General features: G+C 30.6%; 1 long non-coding RNA gene across 1 annotated transcript; it reads right to left on the bottom strand.

The window, feature by feature from the left end:
• Positions 1 to 5,191: 5,191 nt before the first annotated feature.
• LOC145958433 (uncharacterized) lies at positions 5,192 to 9,449 on the bottom strand. The gene is made up of 7 exons (XR_014434229.1): positions 9,251 to 9,449; positions 8,618 to 8,744; positions 8,271 to 8,388; positions 8,049 to 8,187; positions 7,760 to 7,853; positions 6,964 to 7,032; positions 5,192 to 6,508 (listed from the first exon to the last, which is right to left on the bottom strand). It is a non-coding gene; the product is annotated as an uncharacterized LOC145958433 (long non-coding RNA).
• Between the last annotated feature and the right edge of the window lie 4,288 nt (positions 9,450 to 13,737).

A 13,737-nucleotide genomic window follows, 5' to 3' on the forward strand; every position in this document is an offset into this window, starting at 1 on the left:
AAGGAGAGAGTGACACAACATTTATATAGAGAGAAGAGACGTCACGACGCATTAAAGAATTTAAAGAATTTCACTTTTTTTAAAATTATTTATGTTATATTTCTATTAAATATTCTAATTTTCAATTTATAATTTATAATGATATATAATCTTTTATATTATCATGTTTTAAAATAAATAAATCTTCACAAAATTAATTAAAAAGGAAAAATAGGTTTTTTTATTTTTTTTATTTATCATTAAATAAAATAAGTAAAAAAAAAAACATAGAACACAAACATAGACACAAAGATAAAGAACACAAACACACAGAATACAAACACAAACACAAGACGGAGAGAAACACACAAAGATATATACAAACACACTAAACACAAAGTTAAACATAGACATAGAGCACGCACACAGACACAAATAGAGGCAAAGTGCACACAAACATAAACACAAATGCACATATACACAAAGGCATGACCACACATGAGCACACACCAACAAAGTCATAGACAGACCCACATAGAAAGAGCGAGAGAGATACAAACACATAGATAAAGGACACAAACAAAAAAACACATCTAAATACTGAGACACCGATAAATCACACAAAGGCAAAGATAGGCATACACACAGAGAGACATAAACAAAAACACATTACATGCAAATAGACACAGAGACAAACATAAATACCAAGCACACATATAAAACTGAGACAAGTATAGAGCACACAGACAAACACCACTACAAGGCATAGATATGCAACCACTTTTTTCGACATCAGGGTTAGGAACATCCTTAAAAGGTTTTATACTCCTATGTTTATCACATGCCGATCAAACTACTCATTACATAAGGGCTACATATATTTTTAAATTCAGGGACATAGACAACTTTTTAAGATTCATGTACCCCACATGTTATCGTGATGAATAAAAAACTCATATCAATTAAACAACCACATTTTTCAACATTAGGTAAGAGCTAACCTTAAAAAGTTTTCAATCTCATATGTATCATATGTCGATCAAAGTATCCGTACATAAAAGCAACCAAGATGTTTAAGGTTTATCATAGACTGATCAAACTACTCATTAAATAAGAGTTACATAAATTTTTCAATTCAGGGATATCGACAACTTTTTAAGATTCATATACCTCACACGTTCTCGTGATGAATAAAACACTCATATCAATTAAACAATCACATTTTTCGACATCAGGTAAAAGATAACCTTAAAAAGTTTATAATCTCATATGTATCATATGTCGATCAAAGTATCCATACATAAAGGCAACTAATATGTATAATGTTTATCATGTGACGATCAAACTACTCGTTAAATAAGGGCAACATAAATTTTTTAATTCAGGGACATGGACAACTTCTCAAGATTCATATACCCCAAATGTTCTCGTGATGAATAAAAAACTCATCAATTAAACAACCACATTTTTTAACACCAGGTCAGAGATAACCTTAAAAAGTTTATAATCTCATATGCATCATATGTCGATCAAAGTGTCCATACATAAAGGCAACCAAGATATTTAATGTTTATCATGTAGCGATCAAACTACTCATTAAATAAGGGCTACATAAATTTTTAAATTCAGGGACATAGACAACGTTTTAGGATTCATATACCTCACATGTTCTCGTGATGAATAACAACTCAAATCAATTAAACAACCACATTTTTCGACATCAGGTAAGAGATAACCTTAAAAAGTTTATAATTTCATATACATCATATGTCGATCAAAGTATCCATACATAAAGGTAACCAAGATGTTTAAGGTTTATGATAGACTGATTAAACTACTCATTAAATAAGGGCTACATAAATTTTTAAATTCAGGGACATTGACAACTTTTTAGGATTCAAATACTCCACATGTTCTCGTGATGAACAAAAAACTCATCAATTAAGTAACCACATTTTTCGACATCAGGTAAGAGATAACCTTAAAATGTTTATAATCTCATATGCATCATATGTCGATTAAAGTATCCCTACATAAAGGCAACAAATATGTTTAATGTATATCATGTGCCGATCAAACTTCTCGTTAAATAAGAGCTACATAAACTTTTAAATTCAGAGACATGGAGAACTATTTAGGATTCATATACCCCACATGTTCTCGTGATGAATAAAAAAACTCATATCAATTAAACAACCACATTTTTCTGACATCAAGTAAGAGATAACCTTAAAAATTTTATAATCTCACATGCATCATATGCCGATCAAAGTATCCATACATAAAGGCAACCAAGACGTTTAATGTTTGTCATAGACCAATCAAACTACTCATTAAATAAGGGGTACATAAATTTTTAAATTCAGGGACATTGACAACTTTTTAGGATTCATATACCCCACATGTTCTCGTGATGAATAAATGCTCATATCAATTAAACAACCACATTTTTCGACATCAGGTAAGAGATAAACTTAAAAATTTATAATCTCATATGCATCATATGTCGATGTAAGTATCCATACATAAAGGCAACCAAGATGTTTAAGGTTCTCATAGACTGATCAATCTACTCATTAAATAAGGGTTACATAAATTTTTAAATTCAGGGACATGGGCAACTTTTTAGTATTCATATACCCCACATGTTCTCCTGATGAACAGAAAACTAATCAATTAAACAACTACATTTTTCGCAATCAGGTAAGAGATAACCTTAAAAAGTTTATAATCTTATATGCATCATATGTCGATCAAATTATCCATACATAAAGGCAACCAATATGTTTAATGTTTATCATGTGCCGTTAAAACTACTCATTAAATAAAGGCTACAATAATTTTTAAATTCAGGGACATGAACAAGTTTTTAAGATTCATATACACCACACGTTCTCTTATGAATAAAAAAATCATATTAATTAAACAACCACATTTTTCGACATCAGGTCAGAGATAACCATAAAAAGTTTATAATCTCATATGCATCATATGTCGATCAAAGTATCCATACATAAAGGCAACCAATATGTTTAATGTTTATCATGTGCCGATCAAACTACTCGTTAAATAAGGGCAACAGAAATTTTTAAATTCAGGGACATGGACAACTTGTCAGGATTCATATACCCCAAATGTTCTCATGATGAATAAAAAAATCCGTCAATTAAACAACCACATTTTTCGACATCAGGTAAGAGATAACCTTGAAAAGTTTATAATCTCATATGCATCATATGTCGATCAAAGTATCCATATAAACGCAACCATGTTTAATGTTTATCATGTGCCGATCAAACTACTCTTTAAATAAGGGCAACATAAATTTTTAAATTCAGGGACATGGACAACTTGTCAGGATTCATATACCCCAAATGTTCTCATGATGAATAAAAAACTCATCAATTAAAGAACCACATTTTTCGACATCAGGTAAGAGATAACCTTAAAAAGTTTATAATCTCATATGCATCACATGTCGATCAAAGTATCCATACATAAAGGAAACCAAGATGTTTAAGGTTTATCATAGACTAATCAATCTACTCATTAAATAAGGGCTACATAAATTCTTAAATTTAGGGACATGGGCAACTTTTTAGGATTCATATACCCCACATGTTCTCGTGATGAACAAAAAACTCATCAATTAAACAACTACAATTTCTGACATCAGGTAAGAGATAACCTTAGAAAGTTTATAATCTTATATGCATCATATGTCGATCAAAGTATCCATACATAAAGGCAACCAATATGATTAATGTTTATCATGTGCCGTTAAAACTACTCATTAAATAAGGGCTACAATAATTTTTAAATTTAGGGACATAAACAACTTTTCAGGATTCATATACCCCACACGTTCTCTTGATGAATAAAAAAATCATATCAATTAAACAACCACGTTTCTCGACATCAGGTAAGAGATAACCATAAAAAGTTTATAATCTCATATGCATCATATGTCGATCAAAGTATCCATACATAAAGACAACCAATATGTTTAATGTTTATCATATGCCAATCAAACTACTCGTTAAATAAGGGCAACATAAAATTTTAAATTCAGGGACATGGACAACTTGTCAGGATTCATATACCCCAAATGTTCTCGTGATGAATAAAAAACTCATCAATTAAACAACCACATTTTTCGACATCAGGTAAGGGATAACCTTGAAAAGTTTATAATCTCATATGCATCATATGTCAATCAAAGTATCCATATAAAGGCAACCAATATGTTTAATTTTTATCATGTGCCGATCAAACTACTCGTTAAATAAGGGCAACATAAATTTTTAAATTCAGGGAGATGGACAACTTGTCAGGATTCATATACCCCAAATGTTCTCGTGATGAATAAAAAAACTCATCAATTAAACAACCACATTTTTCGACATCAGGTAATAGATAACCTTAAAAAGTTTATAATCTCATACTCATCATATGTCGATCAAAGTATCCATACATAAAGGAAACCAAGATGTTTAAGGTTTATCATAGACTAATCAATCTACTCATTATATAAGGGCTACATAAATTCTTAAATTTAGGGACATGGGCAACTTTTTAGAATTCATATACCCCACATGTTCTCGTGATGAACAAAAAACTCATCAATTAAACAACCATAATTTCCGACATCAAGTAAGAGATAACCTTAAAAAGTTTATAATCTCATATGCATCATATGTCGATCAAAGTATCCATACATAAAGGCAACCAATATGTTTAATGTTTATCATGTGTCGTTAAAACTACTCATTAAATAAGGGCTACAATAATTTTTAAATTCAGGAACATGAAAAACTTTTTAGAATTCATATACCCCAAATGTACTCTTGATGAATAAAATAATCATATCAATTAAACAACCACATTTTTCCACATCAAGTCAGAGATAACCTTAAAAAGTTTATAATCTCATATGCATCATATGTCGATCAAAGTATCCATACATAAAGGCAACCAAGATGTTTAGAATTCTGGAATAGGGATAACTTTTTAGGGTTCACATACCCAACCAAGTTTTTCTGAATTGAAGGACAATAACAACATTGAAATGTTCAAGTTGGCAAAATTTTTCTTTTAGTGGGTAAAAATTTATATCATTAAGGCAATGACAACAATATCATACCATCTAAGTAAAAGTGATCAAGGATTGACTCAAACATTCTTATTCAACTACGGGTCATTAACAGTTAACAATAGCAAAATATCGCATTCTCAAAATTCAAAAATAGTATCACCCACAAAAATAAACACGAACGCAAATATGACCACACACAAAAAAGTCACACAAACAACCACACAGAGGGAGTGTCCAAGATACAACCACAAATAGATAAAGACACAAACAGACACACAAACAAACACAATTTGAAATAAAACACACATACAAAAATGAGGACAAACATAGAGACAAAGATAAATCACACAAGGACAAATGAGTAAAACCTTAGGTTGTCTTATACGATGGTGTCTTATAGGCTAATTTGTTTCAAATAAATAATTAATTCAACTACTAAATTAACTTAATTCATTTTAGCAATCAACATATTTCATGCTTAGTATAGTTTATGGACTAACTTATCATTTTTATTTTATTTTTATTAAAAAATATACAAGTTAAGATGAATTTATATAAAAAGAAACATAAGTAATATATTAACCCATATTATTGTTCTAAAAAATTAATATTTTAGCAAAACTTAAGATAACCACATTTTCTATAAAATTATGATAAACACACCGATTAACAAAGAATAATCAATAACAAAAACTTAACCTTCCCAATCTTTGAGATATCAAAAGTTATTTTATATTTGATTGCACTTATTGTACATATTGTCAAGATGCAAGATCACACCCCAAGTCCCAACCCCTGAAATACTATATCTATATCTCACTTATAATTGGTTTTTCCTTTAGTCATGAGTAATGCAATCCTTTCTCTTTTAATTAAGTATTGTAATTGTACTAGATTTATTATTTATAAATATACTCATATCTCATATACAATTTGTTTCTCTTATAGTCAAGACTACACTATAAATATATAATAAAAAGACATATTGAATAAAGGATTTTGGACTATACGGAAAAGTCAACAATGAAATCATACCTGTCTAGACTCTCTAAACCTCCTAAACCAACAATTAAATTGGAAGAACAGTGACCTCTGGATAATGTCTGAAATACACTTAAAAATGTTTAATTTAAGATGTATAAAATTATTATCCAACCATTTATTTGAGGTTTGCACAGGAAACAATCTGAACTAAATTTGAAAATAAAAAATAGAATACATTGCACATCATCAAAACACGTGCAACTTACTTCTTTTCAAAAAGGCTAAAAGAAATGAGCGTACATGATCATAGAATATTTTATGGTTTAGTGTAACCCGAAGATGCTTCTCAAGAATATCTTGAACAACAAATTTCTCACCCTCATTTTGTAGCTTTTCTGCCAAAAGATAATAGCTATGTTTCGCCAAATCTCCATATGAGTTGCCAAATCTCTGGTAACAATCAACTTCATTAAAACAAGTCTTTAGGTGTTATAAATCCATGTTTACCAGAAAATAATTTCTGTGTGTGCAACTGAAGAGAATAGCAAGTTGGTAATGTTACTATTAGAGATTAATGATTAGTGAATGAGATTTTTTGATAGCAATAGAGACCGGTTTATAATTTAAGTCAATGTCATTGTTTATATCGAGGAAAATGATTATATATATATATTTGTTTGTGTATGTGTGTATGATTATATAGATTACACAAACAAGTGACATTATATATGTAACTTAATAAAAATTTCTCATGCCCAAAGAAATTTATTTGACAAGATAAATACAAGTTAATGGACCTACTGATATCATCATGCCATCTTTACACATGAGAGGGAATAAACCAAATAATAACACTTGCATAGTATTTGGTTAGAGGGGAGGGGAGAGAAATGTCAACAACATACATTGCATTGCGAGGAAGGGAAGACCATGATCAAATGATGCAACATCAATAAGATGGCTGCTCGAAATTCCTGAATATTGTCAACAGAAAATTCAAAATTAAAAAAGGAAAGAAAAATTTAAAAAAAATGAGAAGTAGAAAAATACACGGGAAACTATTAAATATTGGCAAAAATATTTCAATATCTAAAATAATTGACCACTTAACTAGTTAATATGCTCAACAAGTTGTTACTTACAACCAAGAACCGAGTTGATTAACCACTTAAGTGGTTAAGAGTCTAAGTTAACCGAAACAAAGAATATTTTGATCAAGAAATCTGCCTAAAATTTTACCAGAAACAAACATAAAGGAATACAAAAAATTAAATCTTGAAAACTAGAAGCTGTCTTTCATGGCTAAATTGTTTCAAAAAAAAATTATAATCTCATGTTGATCAATTAAAGCCCAATCACTAATATATAGACACATAATAGAAATACAGACAAAGCGCACACAAACATATAGGCATGAAACATACAAGAAAACAACAAGTCCCAGACACACCCACTTAGAGGGAGGGAAAGAGATATTAAAGATCTTTTACTACTACTAGTCTCATAGACAATTGAAAAGGATTAGTAATGCAAGTGAAAAGTCACTAACATGGATAGGCACTAACACTTGTGATAAATTAGAAAAGTTGTGACCATTGAACAGAAAATAAAACTATATAAATTGACCTCAAAAGATTTATGAAACCAATACAAGAAAGAGATAGCATCAAGATTCATGATTTTGCATTTCAAAAGTCTTACCTCTGAATGAAGCTCTTGCATTATTTCATACATGCTAAATAGTACATAAAAAATTTATGGGGATCTATTGCTTTTGCCAATTGTTTCTCCAAAACTGAGTAGCATTGAGACAATGTTTGTAGTCAGTCACCTTCGCAAAACACTGTTCACTACGTGAATCAAAGCCTTAAAATATCATATCACAAACTTTTCTCTCGCCAGCAAAACAGTTCATGTATAATTAAATATTTGGAAAATTAATAACACAATGACGAGAAAAAACATAACACCAATCCTACAATCATCTTACCGCTATGCGCATGAAATTAATCCAGTTTCCAATTTTGGCTTTCAAAATCCCCCATTGCAGCTTTTGAACATCATCTTGCTAGAGTCTCTCAACACCAAGCTTTTGGAAGCTCTTTTCCAATACAATTGAGCGGGTATCCCTACATAATTATAATAAAAATGCAATAGTAATGTTAATCATTGTTAGAAATGCGTATCACAAGCAAATTTTAAAGCACTATACCTAGGGGTGTCAAAACCATGTTGTATATTAAGCCACCACTACAAAGTCTACAGAATTATGTTTCTCTAATGCAGTCCAATTTATTTTCAAGACCCACAAGCTCTTGACATGAATTAAACTGCATTATTAGAAGATGTTAGCAGTAACAAATAAAATTTTCACAATGCAGGGGAAAAAGGAAGCACACATTCAACTATTACATAGGAAGTTGTTTTGGTTTAGCATTAAAGAATATATCATTTTCTTGAAAGATTGACCATCAACGGTTACTTGGTTTATGCAGGCTAATGAACTTTTTGTCAAGCATGCCAAAAGATGAACAACATATAAAGTATAAAAATACATACATGTAAGATGATAATGACTGCTTAAACTCATTTTCTTCTTACTGCCAAAAAACTGAATGTTGCTTCTCAACTTATCAATTGCTTCAAGATAGTTTTCCAAGTCTTCACATGGCTTTTGCCGCTGCCCCTATAATAGATCAATGATAATAAAAAAAAATGTAAAAACATTTATTCCTTATATCTTATAAAAAAATGGAGAAAAGACATTTAGTTGTCATCTTGTAAATCAATTTTTTTAATTACAAGAGCATGAAGAAAATTTAAAGAGCTATCCATAACATATTACTATCCATAACATATTACGAAATTGCTTCCTTATTCTTTTGCATTTAAAAATAAATAAATATCTCTCATCACAAACACAATTACAAGCCACAATTCACATTTTTTAAAATTAAAAAAAGAAAAATCAACTCAAACAAAGACATTTGTTTCATTCTACCACTCCACGCACACATACTGATTACATCACTTTAATTTCTACCTTCCATTGACACAAGGTAACCAAATTGAGAAATAGATAGAAAAACCTTAGCAAATAACAAAGACAAACAAAAATTAGAAAGAAATGAAACGAGAAATTGATTTGAAAAGTAGAGAAGCAAAAACAATTCGTAACTACTTTAATTCTACCTTCCATAAACACCACGTCACCAAAGTGAGGAATCGTAATATCCATTTCCATCAGTTGTTGCACCATACTAAAAGAACATCAAAACAAAAAGAAAAACCTAGTGCAAAACAAAGACAAAAAAGAATTAAAAAAAATGAAACAAGAATAAAAAAGAAATCATACAAGAAATTGACATGAAATGCAAAGAAGCAAATGCAGTACTTTAATTTCTACCTTCTACTAGTACAATGTCACCGGCATGAGGAACCATAATATCCATATCCACTAGTTGTTGCACCTCACAAAAAGAACATCAAAACAACAAGAAAAATTCCAATACATAAAATAGCTTTTTGGATGAGGGAAAAATGTTATGTATCTAAGCCAATTAGGCATAAAAAGAAAAGGAAGGCATAAAAGGGAACTTACACAAAGCTTGGTCTTGATCAAGTCTATGGGGAAAGTTGTGGTCTCAGCCACCATAGCTGAGAGTGATATAAGAAAAACATTTGTGAGAGCAGTATCAACTCCTCCATGTTGATAGCCATTTCACAGGTGCATTCAAGAAAGACTTAACTCACCCCAAGGTTGTTCAAGGAAACTAGGAACCACTGAAAGTTATGTGCCAAATGATATCTTTTGGCTGCAATAGTCTCTTCAAATTGAGAAGTCTAACACCGATCAAAAACCGAACTGCCAACAAATTTTATTAGGAATATAGAGTTTATATACCTAATTCTTATTTGTCAAGTTTGTATGCTCTTGAATGAACAAAATATAAAAATAATACCATATCTTTTTATGTTGATGAATAAAAAATATTATCTCCCTGAATTAAGGGACAATTATAACATACAAATTGAGTAAAGATAATTCATGGACATCTAAAACAACACTGCTGCTTGGCAAGAAATGCACACATAAACATAAACACAAGGACATCGATAGAGATACACACATATAGAACACATACACAAAGCAAACACAATCAGAGACAATGAACACACACAAACACAATCACAAAGAATGAGAGATACACACTCATAGAGACACGACTCACCTCCCATAAATGAGATAGAAGTGGTAGGACAATCGACTTTGAATAAGAATTGCCTGGAAAGCATGCCAAAAAATTCAGCATTATAAGAAGGGAATGGTACAATACCTACTTTTTCTCTTTGTTGAATACTTACAAGGTCTTCACTGCCAACATCATCAAGACCTAGCCTGTTATTTAAATAAAAGTTACTTGTCACACTTCTACCATTAGATGACTCATTGGACTAGATAGTGAAGACTTACTTGGAAAAGAAGGAATATGTAATTGCTTCATCAACAATTAAACTGGAAGAAGAGTGACTTCTGAACAATGTCAAAACACAGATAAAAAATTTAATTAAGATTAATTTATTAACCTTCTTCAACTATTTATTTGCGGTATTGCACAGGAAATATTATGAACTAAATCTGGAAAAAAATTATTTCCAACATAATGCCCAAGAACTCAGTCCCAAAAATAAAAAATTATCATACACAGCACATCATCAAAATAAGTACAAAAGACTTCTTTTCAAAAACACTAAAAGAGAGGACCATACCTGATCATATGTCTTCCTAAATTCTTTTTGGCACTTTGATTTGTGACTACGTACGGATGTTGCACCCTTTCTAATAGTGTGAGGTCAAGTTTGAAAGCATTTATGAGTAAATTATTGAAATGGTTAAAATTCAGAGTCAAAACAATAATAAAGTTTCAAAACAATCAATTTAATTAGATTATCTACTTAACCAAAAATCAAAGTGAAAAGTAGTAATGAATGTAGTAAAAAAGGAACATAGTCAAGCAAGATCAAACAACCTTGTTGATTGGGGAGAAGCACACATATAAACATAGACACAAAGAAAAAGATAGAGATATAAGATAGAGATACACCAATAGAACACATACACGAAGATAAATACAGACACAACATACACACACAAACATAGACACAAAGAAAAAGAACACAAACACAAAGACAGAGAGAAACACACAAAGATGTATATAAAGACGCCAAACACAAAGGTAAACATAGACACAGAGCACGCACACAGACACAAATAGAGGAAAAGTGCACACAAACATAAACCCAAATGCACATATAGAGAAAGGCATGACATCACACAAGCACACACCAACTAAGTCACAGACAGACCCACATAGAAAGAGTGATAGAGATACAAACACATAGATAAAGGACATAAACAAAAAAACACATCTAAATACTTCAGACTCAGATAAATCACACAAAGACAAAGATAAGCATACACACATAGAGACAGCAACAAAAACACAATACATGCAAATAGACACAGAGACAAACATAAACACCAAGCACACATATAAAACTGAGACAAGCATAGAGCACACACACAAACACCAATACAAGGCATAGATATGCAACCACTTTTTTCGACATCAAGGTTAGCAACATCCTTAAAAGGTTTTATACTCCTTTGTTTATCATATGATGATCAAACTACTCATTAAATAAGGGGTACATAAATTTTTAAATTCAGAGACATGGACAAATTTTTAGGATTCATATACCTCACATGTTCTCGAGATGAATAAAAAACTCAAATCAATTATATAACCACATCTTTCGACATCAGGTAAGAGATAACCTTAAAAAGTTTAAAATCTCATGCATCATATGTCGATCAAAGTATCCATACACAAAGGCAACCAAGATATTTAATGTTTATCATGTGCCAATAAAACTATTCATTAAATAAGGGTTACATAAAATTTTTAAATTCAAGGACATAGACAACTTTTTAGGATTCAAATACCCCACATGTGCTCGAGATGAATAAAAAACTCATATCAATTAAACAACCACATTTTTCGACATCAGGTAAGGGATAACCTTAAAAAGTTTATAATCTCATGCATCATATGTGGATCAAAGTATCCATACATAAAGGCAACCAAGATGTTTAAGGTTTATCATAGACTGATCAAACTACTCATTAAATAAAGTCTCCAAAATTTTTAAATTCAGGGACATAGACAAAATTTTAGGATTCATATACCCCACATGTTCTCGTGATGAATAAAAAACTCATCAATTATATCACCACATTTTTCGACATCAGGTAAGAGATAACCTTAAAAAGTTTATAATCTCATGCATCATATGTCGATCAAAGTATCCATACATAATGGCAACCAAGATATTTAATGTTTATCACGTGCCGATCAAACTACACATTAAATAAGGACTACATAAAAATTTTAAATTCAGGGACATGGGCAACTTTTTAGGATTCAAATACCACACATGTTTTCGAGATGAATAAAAAAATCATATCAATTAAATAACCACATTTTTCGACATCAGGTAAGAGATAACCTTAAAAGGTTTATAATCTCATGCATCATATGTCGATCACAGTATCCATACATAAAGGCAACTAAGATGTGTAAGATTTATCATAGACTGATCAAACTACTCATAAAATAAGGGCTACATAAACTTTTAAATTCAGGGACATGGATAACTTTTTAGGATTCATATACCCCACATGTTCTCGGGATGAATAAAAAACTCATCAATTAAACAACCACATTTTTCAACATCAGGTAAGAGATAACCTTAAAAAGATTATAATCTCAAATGCATCATATGTCGATCAAAGTATCCATACATAAAGGCAACCAAGATGTTAATTGTTTATGATGTGCTGATCAAATTACTCATTAAATAAGAGCTAGATAAATTTTTAAATTCAAGGACATGGACAACTTTTTAGGATTCAAATACCCCACATGTTCTCGAGATGAATAAAAAACTCATATCAATTAAACAACCACATTTTTCAACATCAGGTGAGAGATAACCTTAGAAAGGTTATAATCCCATATGCATCATATCTCGATCAAAGTATCCATACATAAAGGCAACCAAGATATTTAATGTTTATCATCTGCCGATCAAACTACTCATTAAATAAGGGCTATATAAAATTTTAAATTCAGGGATATAGACAACTTTTTAGGATTCAAATACCCCACATGTTCTCGAGATAAATAAAAAACTCATCAATTAAACAACCACATTATTCGACATCAGGTAAGAGATAACCTTAAAAAGTTTATAATCTCATGCATCATATGTCGATCAAAGTATCCATACATAAAGGCAACCAAGATGTTTAGGGTTTATCATAGATGATCAAACTACTCATTAAATAAGGGCTACATAAATTTTTAAATTCAGGGATATGGACAACTTTTTAGGATTCATATACATCACAAGTTCTCGTGATGAATAAAAAATTTATCAATTAAACAACCACATTTTTCAACATCAGGTAAGAGATAACCGTAAAATGTTTATAATCTAATGCATCATATGTCGATCATAGTATCCATACATAAAGGCAACCAAGATGTTTAAGATTTATCATAGACTGATCAAACTACTCATCAAATAAGGGCTACAGAAATTTTTAAATTCAG

Source organism: Cajanus cajan, chromosome 5 (assembly GCF_000230855.2).
Source record: "Cajanus cajan strain Asha chromosome 5, NIPB_CcT2T_4, whole genome shotgun sequence".
Lineage (NCBI taxonomy): Eukaryota > Viridiplantae > Streptophyta > Magnoliopsida > Fabales > Fabaceae > Cajanus > Cajanus cajan.